A 21504-nucleotide genomic window follows, 5' to 3' on the forward strand; every position below is an offset into this window, starting at 1 on the left:
CCACCCCTTGCCTCAGTTTGGGCATTCTGGAAAACGGGAGCTGTCGTTGTTGGTGGGAGTACTGCAGGCTTGGCCCTGCGGAGCAGACCTGAGACACAGTTGTCCTTCCAAATTTGGTGGCCTTTTCCTTGGTGGGGAGGAGAAAAGAAATGCAGCTGGCCTCCAGACTCGGCACCTTGCTGTGCCACCACCGCTGTGTGCCCTCAGGTGTGTCTGGCCTCCCTTGTCTGGATTTCCTAATCTTTAGGTGGGTACAGTGTTGCAGATAATGATAAGGAGACAGACGTCTCACGTGTTCCCCCCAGTGGCAAGGGCGGTGGTGGCGGCTGGCACTGGGCTAAGTGACCACCTCCTGAACATCACTCCCTTTCCTCCTCTCGACAACGTTTTGACGTGTGGACATCAGCTGGCAACTGAGGATGCAGAGAGCTTAACTACCTGATGCAAGGGCGCGCGTCTCATCGGTGGCAGAGCTGGCACTGGACACGTGGGCCGCTGCTCTGAAGCACATGGCTTGGCAAGTTGCCATTGACAGTCCTCCTTGTTGTCACACCACGAGAGGCTGGTCTCCCACCCCCAAATCCTCAGAATTACCCAGGCACTCAAACTATCTCCATGCCTGGGCCCACCCCAGACCCACTAAAGCAGCCTTTCTGGGACGTGGGCACCAGTATGTTGCAGGCTTTGCAGGTGATTGCTGTGCCTTGCCACGTTTGAGAAGCCTTGCTCTTCTAGTCCACCCCTCACAGATCACTTTCCTCCCCGTGTGGTCTTCACTGCCCTGTCCAGTCCTCTCTCTCCTGGTAGATCAGAGGAGCCTTCCTCTCCAGGGGCTTTCACCTCTGTCCCATACCCCTGACTGCTTCCCGGGCTAGGACGCCCTGCCCACCAGGGGTCCCACACCCTCATCCCCGGGTTGCACCCCTCTTCCTTGCCTTGATACCCGTTCCTCTCTCTGGGTCAGATCCCTTCCACCCCCATTACACCTCCCACCACCACCGTCTTTCCAGGTGTTGTTATGGGTTCCTACTTGGAAGAATAAAGGCCAGATGCCCATTATGCAGAATCTAGGAGGTTCCCCTCTCCCTGCCTTGTGCTAGGCATTAACCCTCTAGCTACTGGGTCGAGGGGCCAGGCTGGGGCACTAAGGGGGCTATGGCAGTAGCCATTTACTAACGGGTTGGAAAACACTTCAACGTTTTAAACCGTTGGTACAGCCATGCTGGTGAATGTGTCTCGGGTCAATGGTCAGCAAGAGGGCTTGTTGATTCTCACAGCGTCTGTCCTCAAAGGGGCTGGCTGTTTTGCAGACTCCAGTTCCATCTTTCCCACCCCACTTCCCAGTCCGGTGTTCCTGCCTGTCCCGTCCTCCCCACCACTGCAGTGCTCACCTGTCCATCCAGGCAGACAGGAACATCGTGGGCGGCCTGAGGCCTGGATATGGCAGCGGCCCATTTTGGAACAGAAGGAAGAACAGGGGTCCTTGAGTTGGGCCTGGCACCTCTGGCCAGTGAAGCCAGAGGGGCAGGTGCAGGAGAAGCTGGGGGCCAAGGGAGAGGGAAGGCTGGGGGAGCCTGGGAGGGCGGGAGGGAAGCAGAGCTTGGCAGCTGCCCCCATTCTGGCAGAGCTGGGCATCCTGGCAGGGGTCAGGAAAACTGGCATGTCTCACCCAGGAAGCCAGGGGCACACCTGAGCAGGGGAGGAGAGTGGAAACTTAAGTCACTGGGTCCTCTTTGCCTTCTCTCCCACCACCTCCCTTCCTTTGCCTTCATTTGTTTCCCTTTAGTGCCTTTACCTCCTCCCTTTCTCTCCTTCCTTCCCAGTCCCTCCTCCTCCCCAGCTCTCCCTCCCCATTTCCGGTCTCCCACTCCCAGGAGACACACTCACTGGCAGCTCCCTTGTCCCTGAGATAGGCTCAGGCAGGTGCCTCCGTTGGCACAGGGTTCTGGGAAGTCCCCACACCGAAGCACTAGGGATGGAGATGAGGAAGGCATGGGAGTGGGGAGCGCTGTGCTCCCAGATTTCTCTGGGTGCTTTGCTGCCTGCAGCAGCCCCACACGTGCTCTCAGCCACCACCACTTCTGCACTTGCCTGATCCTTAAGGGAGTGGTGCTCTTGCCCTCGCTTCGCCCCGCCCCCATCCCAGGCCTGGGGATCCTCTGAGCTCCTAATCCCCACCCCCTTTCCTGTTTATTAGCCAGCCTTCCAAGTCAGCCTCAGGCTCCATCCCTTGGAATGGAGACAACAGGGCTCAGGAGGGGGGCCCAGGGGACTCCTGGAAGGTGAATGGCTGAGACATTGAAGGGATTTCCTCCCGGAAGGGCCCAGCATTGAGCCATCCGGGGGGTGGGGACAGCTGGACCGGGAAAGGGACTTGGTCAGCCCTTGACCTTCCCATGTCTCCATCTCCTGCTTTTTTCTCATCGCCTTCCCTAGCAGGTGGCCAGTCTTTTTCCCTCTTTACCTCCTAAATGTGATTGCAAGAGCCTGCTGTCCGCCAGCACTAAGGCCAACTGGGTTCTCCCTGAGGCGGGCACCCTCCCACCCATTCCCCAGACAGTCACCGCCCCTGGCACAGGCCCCAAAGCCTTGGTTTGTGCAGCTGCAGCAGCAGAGTCTTCTCTCCCTGCATTTGGGGGGTGATGGTGGTGAGATTCTCTTCCACCCGGTGTCCTCTCAAAGCATGGGGCTTGGCCCTCCGCCCCCAACCCATCAACACCCTCTTAAGGAAGATGGGTCCCGTCACCTCTCTACCCCATGCCTCACCTCTGGTCTTGACGACTGAGTGACACAGCAGCAGCAGCAGCAGTGAAGGGGGCTGCATTCCAGAGCACCGCCCCACACCCAGATCCTCTGCCTCCTCAGGCAAGGACCCTCAGAGCCCTCAACCGAGGCAGGAGCCACCTCCTCTGCTCCCATGGCCCCTTCCTCCTCCTCTGCCCACTGCAAGCCTCACGTCTGAGCTGTTTCCTGAGTCACACAATGTCCTGGACACCCTAGTGATGGGAGGGGGAGGAGTGGAACAACATTGAGGGGGATGAGGGAGGGGCCTTCTGTCCCTGACAACCCCTGGGGAGAGGGGGAGTGGGATGGTGTGGCAGGTGAACAGGACGGGAGCACCGGGCTGGGAGGGGAGGTTCTGGGTTCAGTCCCAGCCCTTCTGTTGTTGTGTGGTCTCCCCTTTCTAGAGATGAGAATGACAAGGTGGCTTACCCTTGCCCTGGGAGGGTCAGGGCCTGGAACAGAGGTGTGGGGTGCTGAGGCATCTTCTATTCCAGGTTAGTATCCGTGCTTCTTGGTCAATCTGCAACTTTCTATAAGTCGAAACCACTAACCTTGGCAGTGGGAATGCAGGGCACTCCTAGCCATTACCTTGGCCCTTGCTGGGGACTTAGTTTTCTCCTCTGGGGGAATGGGCAAGTTACTGGGCTGGTTCTGGGGGAAATCTTGGCCTTCCTTTGTTGGGAAACGTATAAAACCAATATCAATGATAAATGAACGTTGTCGGTACTGAAATGTGCAGTCTGGATTATCCAGCACAAACTGTATATTTAGGTAGGTTCCCTTCCCTTTCTCTACCACAGAGATCTCTGAGATGTACGGAATGTCAGTTTCTGAGTTCAGAATTGGAGTAAATAAAATGACAAAAGAGAATTCATTTCCCTGACTCATCCTACCTTTTTCGAGTCAATCCAGGACAGCTCCAGGGTCAATCACACACTGAGTTTCCTTAGTAGCACAGAGAGCTGAGAGTCTGGGGTGGCTGGAGGTGTTATCAATAGCCATGCACAGCCCCAGCACTGTGGTACCCAAAGCGGCAGCCTGGTGTGCCCGGAGTACCTTCCCTTTTTAAAACTCTTTTTTATTAGCATAAGAGACTCTTAAAAACTGAGAACAAACTGAGGGTTTTTGGAGGGGGGGGTGGGAGGGAGGGAAGGGTAGGCGATGGGCATTGAAGAGGGCATCTTTTGGGATGAGCACGGGGTGTTGTATGGAAACCAATTTGACAAATAATTTCACATATTAAAAAAATAAAATTCTTTTTTTATTTGGAAATAATTTAAAGCTCACAGCAAAGGGGCAAGAATATAATTCCAGGATACTCTTCACTGAGATTCACCAACTGGCATCATGACCACATCTGCTTTATCATTATTTCTCTAAATACACAGTATTTTTTTCTGAACCACTTGAGAGTAAGTTGTACACAAGATATTCCTTTACTTATAAAAACACGGGTATGAATGTTTTAAGAACAAGAACATGTTTTATATAACTACAGTACAACTATCAAAATTGGGAAACTTAAGTTGATACAATAGTATTATCTAATCTACTGTCCATGTTCCAAATCTGCCAATTGCCCCATAATGTCCTTCATACTGAATTTTTTTTTCTTGGTCCAGGATCATGCCTTGCACTTAATCATCATGTCTTTTCAGTATCCTTTAATATGGATACAATTCCTTAGACGAACTTTGCCTTTTATTATATTAACAGGTTTGAAGAATACAGGTCAGCTATTTTGTAGGTTGTTTCTAAATTTAGGTATGTCTGATGTTTCTTCAGTTTACTCATTTTGGCCAGGAATACCACCAACGTGAGGCTATAGCCTTCTCAGCGCAGCACACCAGAAGACACACGGGCTAACATCATTCTTAATGGTTGGCAAGTATCCCACTGCTTGATGAACCCTCGTTCATTGAGTCCAGTTTCCCATTGTGGGGCATTTAGTTGGATCTCAATTCTTAAAATTACGGTAAGGCATGCTGCAGTAAATATTCTCGAACATACATATTTGCATGGTTGCCTAAGTGATTCCATGGGCCGAATTCCTAGAAGTGAAACCACTGAGTCAAAGCGTCAAAGGATAGGCTTATTTTGAAAGGTTTTGGTATCTAAGTGTTGCCGAGTCATTCTCCAGAAAGCAGCACAGGACTGCACCTGGGCCGTAGTGTCTGTGCATGCCCTTATTCTCGCCGACCCTGCTGATCAGAATCGGAATACCTACCACTTTGACAGGTGAAATGGTGTCTCATTGTTTTCAGTTGTGCTTGTTGGAGAGCTGACATTATTTTCATCTATTTAGTGGCTATCCTTGTTTCTTCTTCGTGAGTTTCCTGTGTGTGTTTCTGTCCCGTTGTCCTGTTTATGTCATTGCCACTTTCCCATCATCTTTGTTAGTTGGTGGCAGCTCTGAGGATGGAGTCTTGGGCAGAAGAAACCTAGTGTGAAAAGTCTCTCTTTCTGGTACCTTCTGGTTTGTTGACTGGTGGACGGGGTGAGATTTGATGTTTGTGAGAAGGGAAAGGAAAATAAGAAGGGACACTACGCTTCTCGCGGAACTATGAAGACCTGAGTGGAAAAAATGAAACTCTCCATTTCTTCCATATTCTTGACTCCACATTTTTTTGTGTGTGTGGGAAAGGAGGCTAGTGCACTAGGCCGCAGCTTGAGAGAATGAAAGGATAACAGAGACAGAAAGGGAGTGGTTGGGTAGAAGGGGGATTTGGGGTGTGATAGGGCAGAAGCTGAGTTTAAAGACAGTGTCAGTGGCGTGTATGGGTGGCTCAGTTAGTTAAGTGTCCAAATCTTGATTTCAGCTCAGGTCATGATCTCATGGTTCATGAGCCCAAGTACTGTGTCGGGCTCTGCACTGGTGGCTCGAAGCCTGCTTGGGATTCTCTGTCTCCTTCTCTCTGCCCCTCCCCTGCTCGCTCTCTCTCTCTCTCTCTCTCACAAAAATAAATAAACATAAGAAAAAAGACGGGGCACCTTGGTAGCTCAGTCAGTTGAGCACCCCACTTCGGCTCAGGTCGTGATCTTGTGGTACCTGAGTTCGAGCCCCGAGACGGGCTCTGTGCTTACAGCTCGGAGCCTGGAGCCTTCTTCGGGTTCTGTGTCTCGCGCTCTCTCTGCCTCTCCCCCACTTGCGCTCTGTCATTCTCTCTCAAAAATAAATAAACATTAAAAAAGAAGACATTGTCAAGAAAGTGCACAGCCCACTTCTTGCCTTATCCCTGCCTAAGGAAGACAGCATGCACCTGTTCAGGTGTTATGAGCTGTGCTTGGGTCACAGATACCCTCCCTGGCCTTTAGGATCTTACCGTCCAAAAGAGTATTGATGCTTTCCTAAGAGCTTGTTTCTCTGTCCCAGGAGACACAGAAAGTTCTTTCTGGTGTAAAGTGACCTCATTCCTTACAACATTCCATCAAATAGAGGTTTGTTTTACTCAACTGACTCTTCTTATATTGTATATCCCCTGAGGAGAATAAACTTGTCAATCATTCACACTTTAGTCCTGGGGACTTTTGACTTTAAGATAGGATCCATCTCTGAGCTGGGCCTTGATAATGTGACCAAACACAGAGAAGATGCTCACGGTAGATGTAGAAATGCACAACAGTTGGCCCACCCTGAGAGATTACTTGTGATTATATAGTTCAGGAGACTTGGAGCCTCTCTTGTTCCCTCAGACCTCCCTTCCCTGCTGGTGACTTCTCGTCTCCTCAACTGTGTACCACTGTAGTGTCCATGGTTCAATCTCTGGGCCTCTTCTATTTTTCATCTGTCCCTGAGTGATCCCATCCAGTCTCATGTCTTTGCCAGATTTAAATATCACCTAGGAAGACTACCTTTGTGTTGATGACTCCCAAATTAGTGTTTCTAGATCAGACTACTCTCTTAAACTCTTAATGTACACTTCCAGGGTCTCATGAGTACTTCAGACTGGTCATGTCCAGAACTGATGCGACCTTCCTCTCCAAACCTTCTCCTTCCTCTCAATGGACTTGGCCTTTGCCTATTCTTTTAGTCTGTTCAGGCCCAGATCCTTGGAGACATTGCTGACTCCTCTCTCTCATACTGTATATCCAATCTCTCTTAAATCCTACTGGCCGACATTCACAATCTTTCCAGAATCTGACCACTTCTCATCTCTTCTCTTCCCCACTGGTAGCACCCTAGTCCAAACCACCATCATCTCTTGCATCTCCTAACTTGCCTCCTTGCTGTTGTCATTGTTCCCTTGGCTATTTGTCTATACAGTAGTCACAGTGAATCTGTTAAAATATGAGTCAGAGCATGTCGCTCCTATGCCCAAAACTCTCCAATCACTTCTGCATTCACTCATAGTAAAGCCAAATTTCTTAAAGGGCGGGCAAGGCCCTACATATTGTCTCCTTTCCTCTCCTGCCTTGTTTACCTCTCTGACCTCATCTCCTATTACTCCTCCCCTCCACTGTGCCACACTGGCCTCCTAACTGTTCTGTAAACAGGCACATTCACACCTGAGGACCTTTGTACTTGTTCTTCCCACTCCCTGGACTGCTTCCCCCCCCCCCCCCCCCCGCCCCCAGCTACCCATATGGCTTGCTCCCTCAACTCAAAAACTTTCATAAAATTCATAGAAAATATGAAGGACTCAGAATAGCCAAAACAATAGATTTATATTTCCCAATTTCAAAAGTTACGACAAAGCTATGGTAATCAAGGCAGTGTGGTATGGACATAAGTTTAGACATTAAGCTCAATGCAATAGAATTGATTTATGGTCAATTGATTTTCAACAAAGGTGCCGAGACAATTCAGAGGGAGGAAGAAAAGTGTTTTCAACAAATGGTAGTGGGGGGCACCTGGGTGGCTTGGTCAGTTAAGCACTGGATTCTTGATTTTGGCTCAGGTCATGATCTCATGGTTATGAGATCAAGTCCTGCATCGAGCGCTGAACGTGGAGCCTGCTTGGAATTCTCTCTGTCTCTGTCTCTCTCTGCCCCTCTGTCCTACTCACTCTCTGTCTTTTTTTTTTTAACGTTTTTTAATTTATTTTTGAGACAGAGAGAGACACAGCATGAACGGGGGAGGGGCAGAGAGAGAGGGAGACACAGAATCAGAAGCAGGCTCCAGGCTCTGAGCCATCAGCCCAGAGCCCGACGCGGGGCTCAACTCGCGGACCGTGAGATCGTGACCTGGCTGAAGTCGGACGCTGAACCGACTGCGCCACCCAGGCGCCCCACACTCTCTGTCTTAAAATAAATATGTTAACATTAAAAAAACCCACAACCAAATAGGGGCGCCTGGGTGGCTCAGTCAATTAAGCGTCCGACTTCGGCTCAGGTCATAATCCTGCACTTTGTGAGTTCAAGCCCCACATCAGGCTCTGTGCTTATAGCTCAGAGCCTGGGGCCTGCTTCAGATTCTGTGTCTCTCTCTCTCTGCCTCTCCCCCACTCATGCTCTGTCTTTCTCTCTCTCTCTCAAAAATAAATAAACATTTAAAAAATTTAAAAACAAACAAACAAAGAAACACCAAATAGTACTGGGACAATTGTTTCTCTACATACAAAGAATGAGTTTGGACACTTACCTCACAAAATACACAAAATTTAACTCAAAATCAATCATAGACCTAAACATAATAGCTAAAGTATAAAAATGTTAAAAGAAACCCTAAGAGTGAATATCATGGTTTTGGATTGGACAATGGTTTTAACATGTGATACCGATGCCTAAGCAACAAAATAAAATTTTGATAAATTGGACTTTATCAAAATTACAAATTTTTGTGCTCTGAAAGGCGCCTTAAGAAAATGAAAAGACAAGCAACAGAATGAGAGCAAATATTTGCAAATCATATATCAGATAGGGGACTTGTATCCAGAATATATGAAAAATTCATAAGTCAATCATGAGACTCAGAAATGGGCAAAATATTTGAACAGCTTTTCCCCCAAGAAGATGTACCAATGGCTAATAAACACATGGAAATATGCTCTTTGGGATTCACTCAGCTTCTTTTTTTTTTTTTTTTTTTCCTTTTTCTCGCCCAGGTAAAAATTGAGACATACATTTATTTATTTATTTATTGCCTTATTTATTTATTTATTTATTTATTTATTTATTTATTTTTAACGTTTATTTATTTTTGAGACAGAGAGAGACAGAGCATGAACAGGGGAGGGGCAGAGAGAGAGGGAGACACAGAATCTGAAACGGGCTCCAGGCTCTGAGCTGTCAGCACAGAGCCCTATGTGGGGCTCAAACTCACAGATCGAGAGATCATGACCTAAGCCGAAGTCGGACACTTAACCGACTGAGCCACCCAGGCACTCCGATTTTTTATTTTTTAAAATTTACACCCAAATCAGTTGGCGTATAGTGCCACAATGAGTTCAGGAGTAGATTCCTTAGTGCCCCTTACCCATTTAGTCCATCTCCCCTCCCACAGCCCCTCCTGTAACCCTCAGTTGGTTCTCCATAGAGTCTCTTCTGTTTTGTCCCCCTCCCTGTTTTTATATTATTTTTGTTTCCCTTCCCTTATGTTCATCTGTTTTGTCTCTTAAAGTCCTCACATGAGTGAAGTCATGTGGTTTTGTCTTTCTCTGACTGACTAATTTCACTTAGCGTAATACCCTCCAGTTCCATCCACGTAGTTGCACATGGCAAGATTTCATTGTTTTTGACTGCTGAGTAATACTCTATTGTATATATATATCACATCTTCTTTATCCATTCTTCCATTGATTGGTTCGGCTATTCAGGGTCTTTTCTGGTTTCATACAAATTTTAGGATTATTTGTTCTAGCTCTGTGAAGAATGCTGGTGTTACTTTGATTGCGTTGACTATGTAGATTGCTTTGGGTAGTATCGACATTTTAACAATATTTGTTCTTCCTATCCAGGAGCATGGAATCTTTTTCCATTTTTTTGTGTCTTCTTCAATTTCTTTCATCAGCTTTCTATAGTTTTCAGTGTATAGATTTTTCACCTCTTTGGCTAGATTTATTCATAGGTATTTTATGATTTTTTGTGCAACTGTAAATGGGATCAAGTCCTTGATTTCTCTTTCCGTCACTTCATTGTTGGTGTAGAGGAATGCAACCAATTTCTGTGCATTGATTTTATATCCTGTAACTTTGCTGAATTCATGAATCAATTCTAGCAGTGTTTTGATGGGATCTTTTGGGTTTTCCATATAGAGTATCAAGTCATCTGCAAAGAGTGGAAGTTTGACCTCCTCCTGGCCAATTTGGATGCCTTTTACTTCTTTGTGTTTTCTGATTTCAGAGGCTAAGACTTCCAATACTATGTTGAGTATCAGTGGTGAGAGTGGACATCCCTGTCTTGTTCCTGACCTTAGGGGGAAAGCTCTCAGTTTTTCCCCATTGAGGATGATATTAGCATTGGGTTGTTCCTATATGGCCTGTATGATCTCAAGGTATGCTCCTTCTATCGCTACTTTCTTGAGGGTTTTTATCAAGAAAGGATGCTGTATCTTGTCAAATGCTTTCTCTGCATCTATTGAGAGGATCATATGATTCTTGTCCTTTCTTTTATTGATGTGATGAATCAATTGTTTGTGGATATTGAACCAGCCCTGCATCCCAGGTATAAATCCCTCTTGGTCGTGGTGAATAATTTTTTTAATGTATTGTTGGATCTGGTTGACTAATATCTTGTTGAGGATTTTTGCATCCATGTTCATCAGGGAAACTGGTCTATAGCTCTCCTTTTTAGTGGGGTCTCTGTCTGGTTTTGGAATCAAGGTAATGCTGGCTTCATAGAAAGAGTTTGGAAGTTTTCCTTCCATTTCTATTTTTTGGAACAGTTTTAAGAGAATAGGTGTTCACTCTGCCTTAAATGTTTGGTAGAAGTCCCCTGAAAAGCCATCTGACTCTTGTTTTTTGAGAGACTTTGATTACTAATTCCATTTCCTTACGGTTATGGGTCTGTTCAAATTTTCTATTTCTTCCTGTTTCGGTTTTGGTAGTGTATATGTTTCTAGGAATATGTCCATTTCTTCCAGATTGCCCTTTTTATTGGCATATAATTGCTCATAATATTCTCTTATTATTGTTTTTATTTCTTCTGTGTTGGTTGCGATCTCTCCTCTTTCATTCTTGATTTTATTTATTTGGGTCCTTTCCTTTTTCTTTTTGATCAAACTGGCTAGTGGTTTATCGATTTTGTTAATTCTTTCAAAGAACCTGCTTCTGGTTTCATTGATCTGTTCTACTGTTTTTTATTTTTTTTTTGGTTTTGATAGCATTAATTTCTGCTCTAATCTTTATTAGTTCCTGTCTTCTGCTGTTTTGGGGTTTTATTTGCTGTTCTTTTTCCAGCTCTTTATGTTGTAAGGCTAGGTTGTATATCTGAGATCTCTCTTCCTTCTTTAGGAAGGCTTGGATTGCTATATACTTTCCTCTTATCATTGCCTTTGCTGCATCCCAGAGGTTTTGATTGTGGTGTTCTCATTTTCATTGGCTTCCATGTACTTTTTAGTGTCCTCTTTAACTGTTTGGTTAGCCCATTCATTCTTTAGTAGGATGTTTTTCAGTCTCCAAGTATCTGTTACCTTTCCAAACTTTTTCTTGTGGTTGATTTTGAGTTTCATAGTGTTGTGGTCTGAAAATATGCACGGTATGATCTCGATCTTTTTGTACTTACTTAGGGCTGGTTTGTGTTCCAGTATATGGTCTATTGTGGAGAACGTTCCATGTGCACTGGAGGAGAATGTATATTCTGCTGCTTTAGGATGAAATGTTCTGAAGTTATCTGTTAAGTTCATCAGGTCCAGTGTGTCCTTCAAAGCCATTGTTTCCTTGTTGATTTTCTGATTAGATGATCTGCCCATTGCTGTAAGTAGGGTGTTGAAGTCCCCTACTATTATGGTATTGTTATTAATGAGTTTCTTTATGTTTGTGATTGATTGATTTATATATTTGGGTGCCGCCACATTTGGAGCATAATGGAGCATAAATGTTTACCATTGTTAGGTCTTCGTGGTGGATAGACCCCTTAATTATGATATAATGCCCTTCTTCATCTCTTGTTACCGTCTTTATTTTGAAGTCTAGATTGTCTGAGATAAGTATGGTTACTCCGGCTTTCTTTTGTCGACCATTAGCATGATAGATGGTTCTCCGTCCCCTCACTTTCAATCTGAAGGTGTCTTTTGGTCTAAAGTGGGTCTCTTGTAAGCAGAATATAGATGGATCTTGTTTTCTTATCCATTCTGTTACCCAATGTCTTTTGATTGGAGCTTTGAGTCCATTGACGTTTAGAGTGAGTACTGAAAGATATGAATTTATTGCCATTATGTTTCTTGTAGAGTTGGAGTTTCTGGTGGTGTTCTCTGGTCTTTTCTAGTCTTTGTTGCTTTTTGTCTTTTTTTTTTTTTTGGCTTTTCTCCCTTACAGATTCCCCCTTATAATTTCTTGCAGGATGGGTTTAGTGGCATGAACTCCCTTAATTTTTGTTTGTCTGAGAAACTTTTTATCTCTCCTTGTATTTTGAATGACAGCCTTGCTGGATAAAGAATTCTTGGCTGCATATTTTTCTGATTCAGCACACTGAATATATCCTGCCACTCCTTTCTGGCCTGCCAAGTTTCTGTGGATATGTCTGCTCTACACCTGATCTGTCTTCCCTTGTAGGTTGAAGACTGTTTTTTCCCTTGCTGCTTTCATGATTCTCTCCTTGTCTGAGTATTTTGTGAGTTTGACTATGATATCCCTTGTTGATGGTTGGTTTCTGGTGAATCTAATGGGAGTCCTCTGTGCTTCCTGGATTTTGATGTCTGGTCTCCCCTCAGGTTAGGAAATTTTTCTGCTATGATTTGCTGACATAACCCTTCTACCCCTATTTCTCTCTTTTCATATTCTGGGACCCCTATGATTCTGATGTTGTTCCTTTTTAATGAGTCACTGATTTCTCTAATTCTTAAATTGTGCTCTTTTGCCTCAGTCTCCCTCTTTTTTTTGCTTCATTATTCTCTATAAGTTTGTCGTCTGTATCACTGATTCTCTGCTCTGCCTCATCCATCCTTGCCGCTGAACATCCATTTGAGATTGCAGTTCAGTGATAGCATCTTTTATTTCATTCTGACTAGCTTTTACTTCTTTTATCTCTGCAGAAAAGGATTCTAATCTATTTTCGACCCTAGCTAGTATTATTATCATGATTCTAAATTCTGGTTCCGACATCTTGTTTGTATCTGTGTTAGTTAAGTCCCTGGCTGTTGTTACTTCCTGTTCTTTCTTTTTGTGTGAATTCCTTCATTTCATAATCTTGAAGGGAGAAAAGGAATTAATGAGGGAAAAAATTTTTTTTAATTAAAATTAAAAAAAACTCACAATTAAGGAACTAAAAACAGCACACACACACAAAAAGTCAAATAAATTATGCTAGATCTAAGCTGTGTTTTGGTCAGGGTGTTGAAAGGGGCATGATAGATTAGAGAAAATAGGGAAAGAAAAAAAATCATTTGAAAATTTGAAAACATGAATACACTGAAAGAGAATAAAATGAAATGATGGAAGTAAAATAGAATTTGAAAAAATTTACACAAAAGTAAAAAATATAGTAGAAAAAAATTAAAAATATTTTTAATAAAAATTGAAAATAAAAATAAATTTTTTCTCTTTGTGCATTCAAGAAAAAGAAAAGAAACGAAAAGAGTAAAAATATAAAGGAAAAAGAAAGAAAATTGAATAGATGGACCAGTGAACAGACTGAAATATGATTGAAATTAGTTCGTTTTCCCCTAGAAGTCAAACTATGAAGTGCTTTATAGTTTGTATACTAAGCAGACAGAGAGACTTGTGTTCCTGAAGAGTGAAGTTGGCCCAGTTGGGTGGGGCTTAATGTAATGGCCTTGTTCTCCACTAGATGGCGCTGCTTCGCTTCCTGGGGTGGATTGTTGTGGCGCTTGTAGGGGTGTATGTGCATGCGCCAGAGTAGTGAAAGTGGTGTCACCCAGCTACCCAGTCTCTAGTATCAGAACCCTGTTTTCCCCTATCAGCAATCACTCACCCATCCTTTGTCTTTGGCTTCTGTCCACTCCCCAGTTTTACACTGTCCATGACCAAGGCTCAGGCAGCACCTCCCTCCTGAGTTTCATCTCAGATGCAACTGTGTTTCCTGACCCCTTAATTCTGAGGGCCTGTTTCTTTGACCCATTCTGTCCCTCTGTGGGAGGGTCTCACAGAGCAAAGGACAGGTGCTGGCTGCACCCAGAAACGTTCGTGGGACTGTGCTGCTACCAATGTCCAGAGACTATGGCTGGGTGGCAGCCTGCTCCAGAAAGAGTTCACACGATTGTGTAGTAGCACCGTGTCAGGGATTATGGCAACTCACAACATGCATCTGGCACCAGGCTTCACCCCCAACAACTTTGTTCCAGCAGCAGTAAATATGATTGTTCTCCCTTACCCACTGGGGCCTTTGCCTTGGGGTGGGGGGGGGCACACAGCTCCTACCAGATGTCCTCCCAGCAGGGGAACCTCCTCTCCCCGTGTGGCCTGAAGATCGCTGGACTTCACTCTGCTCCTGGGGATTCACCCTTCCCACCAGAGCACCACCAGGTATCGGGCTGTGGAGTTTCAGACTCTGTGCTCCCCCTGTTTATAGAGTTTTAATGAAATTTAAACCCTCTCCTTTCTCCTTTCTCCCTTTTTAGTTTAATCCCTGTGACTGTTTCCACTTTGCCCCGTTGTCTCCAGCTGGTTTGGGGGCGGGGTGCTTTTCCCATATTCTCCCCCGCCCCCCTGTCTCCATCCTTTCTCTGCATGCAAAAACAGCTCCTTGCCCTCCGTGGCTTCTGTCTCCCCCAGTTCACCTCTCTGTGCCATGCACCTGCTGAATTTTGTGGTTCAGGTTATGCAGATTGTTGTGTTAATCCTCAGATCAGTTTTCTAGGTATGCAGGATGGTTTAGTGTTGATCTGGATGTATTTCATGGATGCAAGACACAAAAAAACCTTCCATGCTGTTCTGCCATCTTGGCTCCCTGCCATTTGCTTTTTAAGATAAGAAGTATATCATGTTTGTTTTCTTGTGGGTGTGATTTTCAGAGGGAAAGGCAGCATTGCAGAAGAGGGAGGGTTGCAGGAGGAATGTCCTTGAATAGGTGGGAGGGGCTGGGGTTCAGTGACCAAGTGGAGGAGTTGGTTATCAGTTGAAAGTGGAGGGGAGGGAGGGTGTGTAATTAAGAAGAAATGTGAAATAATTGCCTTGAAAGTTTGTGAGTGAGTAAACGGGAAAATTCTGTGTCCTTTTATCGACGAGCATGAAGTTTGGATTATAAATATTCCATAGGCATGTTTGAGTATTTTTATCCAATCACTTAGCTGCTTGTATTTACACATGGAGTAGGTGGGAAGTTGGATTTAGGCAAAGCTGGATTTTTCCAGGATGGTATGATGGAGAGAATGCGGAAAATGGGAGTTGAGTGTGCAAGGTAGTTATAACAATGGGTCTGGAAATCTAAGTGGGATATTGTTAAAATCGGGCAGAAGCGGTTGGAAGTCTGGGAAGAGGACAAATTATGGGGGTGGGGCAGAAGAGTGACTTGCAAAAACAGGAGGTGTTGAGCACAGTGTGGGATACTGAAAAATTTTCAGTATTTCCTAAATGACCTCCTTCCAGCTTCAGAGAAGGGTTTCCATTTCCTGGATCCTGGTTTCTTGTGAATCAGGCTAATTGCCTTTCTTATAGGGACTGCTCTCCCCACATGCATCTCTCAGCTGCCCTGGCCCTCTCCCCATAGATGACCAGTATGTGGTTCTTGGTTCTTGGATATTCTGGAGAATTTATTACATCGAGTGACTGCTCTGTGCTCATGGAAGGTATAGATAGGGCCCTTGGGGCTTCTGGACAGTGGCTCTGAAGGTGACCCCGAAGATGCTGACATCCTTTCATGATGTGAGAGCCCAGAGTAGTACCTTCTGGAAAGTCTGACCTGGGAGGAGGGGTGGGCTGGGGAAATGGTTGCCTCTCTAGGTCTGGGATCCAGAAGGGGCTGAAAGCGGCTCCTGACATAGCACAAAGTGTGTTCTTCCTAAGTCAGTGAACTGTGCCTGTCCCTTTTCCTCAGCACACTACTGGCCCTGGGCACTCACACCTTGGCCGTGGAGGTTGGGGCTAGTGTGGGTCAGTCAGTAAGTGCTGGATTAGGAGCATGGGAGGTGCACAGGGAGGTACATGGGTACTTGACCAGTCAGATACTGTCCTAGAAGACCCTAAACTGGGGCTGCTGGGTGGTGCAACATTACGGGTTATCCCTTTGCCAGAAAGATTGGCAATTAAACCCATAAAATAGACTAACATTTTTACTGGACACACATGATCATAGACTGATTCAGAACATTCTCCATTTTAAAATTACAAACTATTGCATAAGCAGACAAAAGTTAAAGATAGCACAACGACTTATTTATTCTTTTCCTGAAGAGAAGCAGTCTTTTACTGGGGCCTAGTATGAGGAACAAATTTATTTAAATATTAAGGAAATTTAAGTCCACAAGTTGATAAGTATTAAAACAATTGGCAGGATAAGTAAGAGAAGCAAAACTACTACTTGACCTCCAGTAAATGTCTCTACGTCCTAAGCCCCAGGGACCCAAAGGGTTTGTGAATCTGTGTGTTTTCTCCTTTTTTTCCTACCTCTTTTGCCAAAGTTTACTGAATTCTTGGTGAAGAGAGAGGACTGTTGGATGTGTTTTCAGTGGAAGGAGGAAGAAGCCCTTAGGCAGTGGCTGGGAGTGGGGTGGTGGAGGGTCTGGAGTAGGCAGGGGACGTGGCTGGGGTTGGGGAGTGGTGGGAGAGTTGAGGTTAGGATGGGGAGAGGTGGAGTTGGGGAGGTAATGGGGGTGGGGTGTGACTGGGGTGGGGGCAGCAGGCTGGGGCTTTAGGACTTGTCCTGGGGGGAACTGTTTAGAGGGCAGACTCAGTGAGGATGCAGAGGGTCCCAAGATGCGTGATGTGGGGGCAGGGAGGTCATCGTGCAGCGAAGGCAGCCAGAGGTGGTGAGATTGGCAGCTAGCTACCTGTGTGGGCTGCTCTGGTCTACTCACAATCCACCCTCCCTGGGTGTTTGGGACAAGAGGTAAAGTCTCTGCTACATGGCCTATGTTGATGGAAAGGCTGGGAGTGGCTCTCCTGGGTCTTGGGCCCCGGCCTGGCACAGTCATGGGGCAAGAGCTGCCCAGCTGGTACTTTCTTCATGGGTTCTCTGGGCCTGACCCAGCTTTAGGTGTTGGGAGGATCTGTCTATACTAAAGGATCTTTGACCTTCCACTGCCCTCCAGAGGTTCCCAAACTGTGTGGGAGACCCGGACAGTTATAATAAGTAAAACTGTGGATGTGAAGGGAGGTGGTATGAACATCCCCTGTGGAAGCTCAGAGAGAAGCCAGCTGTTCTCCATCCCCACAGCTCTGACCACCATCAAATGGTCCTGAGCCACACAAAGGATGTTTCCAGCCCAGAACTTTTCTTTTTTTAATAATGCTTATTTATGTTTTGAGAGAGAGAGTGAGAGAGAGAGAGAGAGAGCATGAGCAGGGGATGGGCAGAGAGAGAGGGAGACACAGAATCAAAAGAGGCTCCAGGCTCTGAGCTGTCAGCACAGAGCCCGATGCAGGCTTTGAACTCACAAACTGCAAGATCGTGACCTTAATCAAAGTCGGATGCTCAACTGACTGAGCCACCCAGGCGCTCCAGTACTTTTCTTGGGCTTAAGACCTACATGTTCAACTGTGTCTTCCACTCCCCACCAAGATGTCTAACAAAAAAGTCAACAGAAACACATCTAACCCCAAACTCTTGATTCCCTTCCCCGAAATGGAGCTCTCTGGGCTGGATGTGGGCAGAGGCACTGTGGATTCTGCCCTTCTGGGCACAGGAGCTCCTTGGGTGCAGTTGAGGCCTGAAGACTCTCCCCTTCTGTGACCTCTGGGACTTGGGAAAAGGGGAGGCCCTTAGGAAGCTCCTGGAAGACTTTTCACCCCCATAGCCCCAAAGCATATCCTTTGGTGCATGTGACCTGTCACATGCTACCTGGGGAGAAGGCCTCCTTGAAGTGTGGGTGCTGGGCTTCTGCCCACTGAGGATGTCCAACTCTTGGCTGTGGAAAGGGGGAGGAGCAGGCTGACCCCTGTCTCCCAGCAGGTGCTGATGTGGCCCGTGCCCTGCAGACCTCTTCAGAAGCCAGTGGCCAGGCTTGGCACTCTGGAAGAGGGGCAGTGTACATGTGGTGGGTGCAGGTCTAGGGCATTACAGGAATCTTACCCTGCAATGCGGGAAGGCCCAGGGCCAGGGAAGGCCAGGTTGCCTCAGGGAGAGGCAGCCAGCCACAATCATTGGGAGCCACTCCCTCTGCCCATCTGTATTTTTAGCCAAGGAGAAGGTATCACTTTAGAGGTAGAGAAGATAGAGTGGGAAATGGTGAGCAAGGTCAGTGGATAACTTGAACTCAAGGGTTTGAACTAGAAGTTTCCAGGGCTCCTTTGGGTCTCCTATCTGACACCTGATGGCAGTGAGTAATTTGAGGAGGGACTGAGAAGAACTGAGTGGCAGGGAAGACGTGGAGTGGCCGGTCAAAGGAAATTGAGGATGGTTGTTGCCCACAGAAGCTAGTCTGTGTGGGTGAGGGTGGTGCACGAGAATAGGGCTGGTGAGTGCAGGAAGGCAAAGCGGGAGAGGGGGAGCTGGGATCATGGGGTTAAGGCACTGGGCTTCCCAGAGCAGACAGGTGTGACAGGAGAGTCCTGAGGGGATGGAGAGACATCTGCAGAGTAAATCTGGGGCATGGGGAACAGCCTCAGAGCTCAATGGGGTGAGAGATTTGGGGAGAGGAGGTGGTTCTGGAATAGCCTGAGGCTGGTCCCACTCAGCTACTGTGCTTGGCCCCCTGCCAGCTGTCATTGTATAGGCCTGTGAGAACCTTGTATTTTGACAATCCTTCTTTTCTGTGTCCTTATGTTTCCTTTTGCATTTCCTATGCAAAGTTCTCTAAAAATGAATCTCTACCTTTTGCGTGTGAACTAAAAGGATGCAGGGGGTGATTCTTCCTGGCCTCTGTGGTGGTGATGGTGGCAGAAGTGGATGGGGGCTGTCTCTGGGGAAGGCTCCTGGGGGTAAACCTACATAGAACCTAGTCCTCAGGTCTTTGTAAACACCTGCTGGGAGGCTCCCCACCGTTCCTAGTCTGGGCTATGACTTTGGGCCTGGAGACATCAAGAATTGTGTTTTGTCCACTCCAGAGCTGCCTGGCAGGCCTCCCTACCTCTCCCACCTCTATATGCACCCAGATTCCCCACTCACTGGGCTTGTCACTGGTGTCCTTATCTTTGTTGGGGGGAGGGTTGTCATCTGGCAGAAGCAGTAGTTGGATCACTTGGGAAGGTGCTTGTGGCAGAGATGGATCAGGTGGGGGTTCTCATGTTAACCTCTTCCCCTGGGTCCCTTTGTCCTTTGTTGTGTTACTCCCTGTCTGCCCTTCCTTGCTCTTCCTTGTCTTTTCTCACCTTTCCCTGCCTCACTCTGTACCTGGGGACACTGACTCCCTGGACTGATCACAGGGAGCGAGGGCTTAGGGACTTGCTGGTGGCTTCTCACTGGGGACAGCCAATGGGAGGCACTAGAGGGAGGCTTTGGTGGAGGGAGAGTAGGTGGGGTATTCTCCCTCCCTCCCTGCCAGTATCTGGGCTCCTCTTCCCTGTCCCTTTAAGGCTGGGAGGGGGAATAAAGGCTCTCAGGTGCCTCAGAAGCCCCTGCTGTTCCCTTGTCCCACCTACCCCCAGATAAATTACTTCTTTACAACTTTGTAACTGAACCATCTAATGGAATTCTGCTTCCTTCTGGGGCCCTCCACCTCTCTTCTGTCACACTCTGGCCTCAGGTGGGCTGGCTAAGAACTGAGTTTCCATGTGGTGGGAGACCCTCTCTCCTCACTCAGTGCTGTGCTTTTCTCACCACAAACTGTAAGGCAGAATCTTCAGCTTCCTTTCCATCGCTCACCCTCTTGGGATTCAGTCTTTAACTCCCTCCCTCTACCTTGAATCTCTGGTTCCAACTCTGAGCCAGTGTCTCCTCAGCAAGGAAGCTGTCTTCTCAGAGGTGTCACACTTGGACTTGCCACTTCCAGCTTTGTTCCAGGGAATTTGGAGTTTCTCAAGGGGAGTCAACATTGCAAACCTAGGGCACTTCTCCAGCAAGTCTGCCCAGGGCCTCCCTTAGGTGTATCGTATCTTTAGTGTATCTGAGGGTCCACGCTTCTTGCTCACATTGCCTTGCGGTTTCTCTGCTTTGCCATGTGTCATATTAAGTGGCCAGGTTGTGAGAATGTCTGGGGCAAGAGACTTTCTTTGTCTCCCCCAGATGCTTGAAGCCAGCTGTCAATAGATGCCCACTGAACAAGTGAGTGTAGAGATTGTGTCCTATGACCTTTACTAGGGGCACAGTGAGGGGTGAAAGGGGAGGGGGCAGGTGGAGAAGACAGCTTTTGGTTTGGGGGAAATGGCAGAGCCAAGGCCTGGCAGTGTGGACCTTTTGCAAAGACAGGATACAGTGGTGTGTGTGTGTGTGTGTGTGTGTGTGTGTGTGTATGGGGGTGTCTGTGAAGGGGGATCCTCACCCTACCAGGCTTTAGAGGAACAGTGAGAATGGGGAGCCAAACCAATGTGTGGAGACTTGGTTGGACAGAGATGCTGACATCTGTCCCAGCACTTTCCTGTGGGAACTCAGTTTTGTTCTTTAAAAATGAATAATATTTAATTACAATAAATACATAAAATAAAAATAATAAATAAAATGAATAAGCTAACTTCAGTAAGTCGGTAAGTATGAATGAAGCCCCACCACCCCAGGATAACTATGTGGTGTCCTTTCCTGTCCTAACTACCCCTCAGTGCTATGGAACTCCTCATCGGACTTCTGCCACCGCGGATCCGTTTTACCTTCCGTTTTGCCTGTTCTCTAATTTCATCTATCAGGAGTCCTGTAGCCCTCGGTCTTTTGTGCCTGGTTTCCTGTGCTCCCATCCACATTTATAAGGTTGTATCTGTCCCTCTGTCCTCCCGCAGGGAAGCGCTCCTTCGGTGCTGTGCGTGCTGGCCACAAGGGGGCAGCAGAGCCTGATGGAATCTGGGAGACTTGCTAGAGTCTCCAGGGTTACTCTCCCCTCACAGCACCCTCTGTCTGGTTGCCTCCCAGGCAGCTGCTGCAGCATAGTCCTCCTGCTTCCGTCTCTGAGACCTGCTACTTTAGAGAGGATTTCTGGGCCCAGGGCCTCCAATCTGGTGCCCTCTGTTTAGGGCTCACCTGAGTTTTGGGGTGGACCTGCCTCAAGTAGGGTTTGGCCCTGGGCAGGTCCTCGTGTCCCCGTGTATTCTTCAGCTTCTGTCTCTCAGCTTTAAAGTGAGGAAAGACTCTCCTCTGAGGATTAGAGTAAGTCATTTATTGAAACAAAGTACATAATGACCAGAGTGAAATAGCACTAGATAAATGGTGGGCCTGAGTATTTGGTGAAAGTCAGTAGTGAGCTGGGGCCTGGCCTCAGGGCTTCAGCCTACAGCTCAGCCTGTGGAGGCAAGTCTCCCTGACATGGAGGAACAGGGTGTTGGGCATGCTGGGGACTGTTAGAATCAGCCTCTCAAGCTTGGCCAGGGCCCCTCCTGACTTTTCTGCCTCGGGCCTCTCTCCTCTGATTCTTTCAAGGTCAGAGGC

General features: G+C 46.9%; 1 long non-coding RNA gene and 1 pseudogene across 1 annotated transcript; one reads left to right on the top strand and one right to left on the bottom strand.

The window, feature by feature from the left end:
• Positions 1-151: 151 nt before the first annotated feature.
• On the top strand, positions 152-1066 carry LOC123383588. The gene is made up of 2 exons (XR_006593435.1): positions 152-207; positions 306-1066. It is a non-coding gene; the product is annotated as an uncharacterized LOC123383588 (long non-coding RNA).
• Positions 1067-1209: 143 nt separating this feature from the next.
• On the bottom strand, positions 1210-2942 carry LOC123383587 (annotated as a pseudogene).
• Between the last annotated feature and the right edge of the window lie 18562 nt (positions 2943-21504).

Source organism: Felis catus (assembly GCF_018350175.1).
Source record: "Felis catus isolate Fca126 chromosome B2 unlocalized genomic scaffold, F.catus_Fca126_mat1.0 chrB2_random_Un_scaffold_44, whole genome shotgun sequence".
NCBI classification, from domain to species: domain Eukaryota; kingdom Metazoa; phylum Chordata; class Mammalia; order Carnivora; family Felidae; genus Felis; species Felis catus.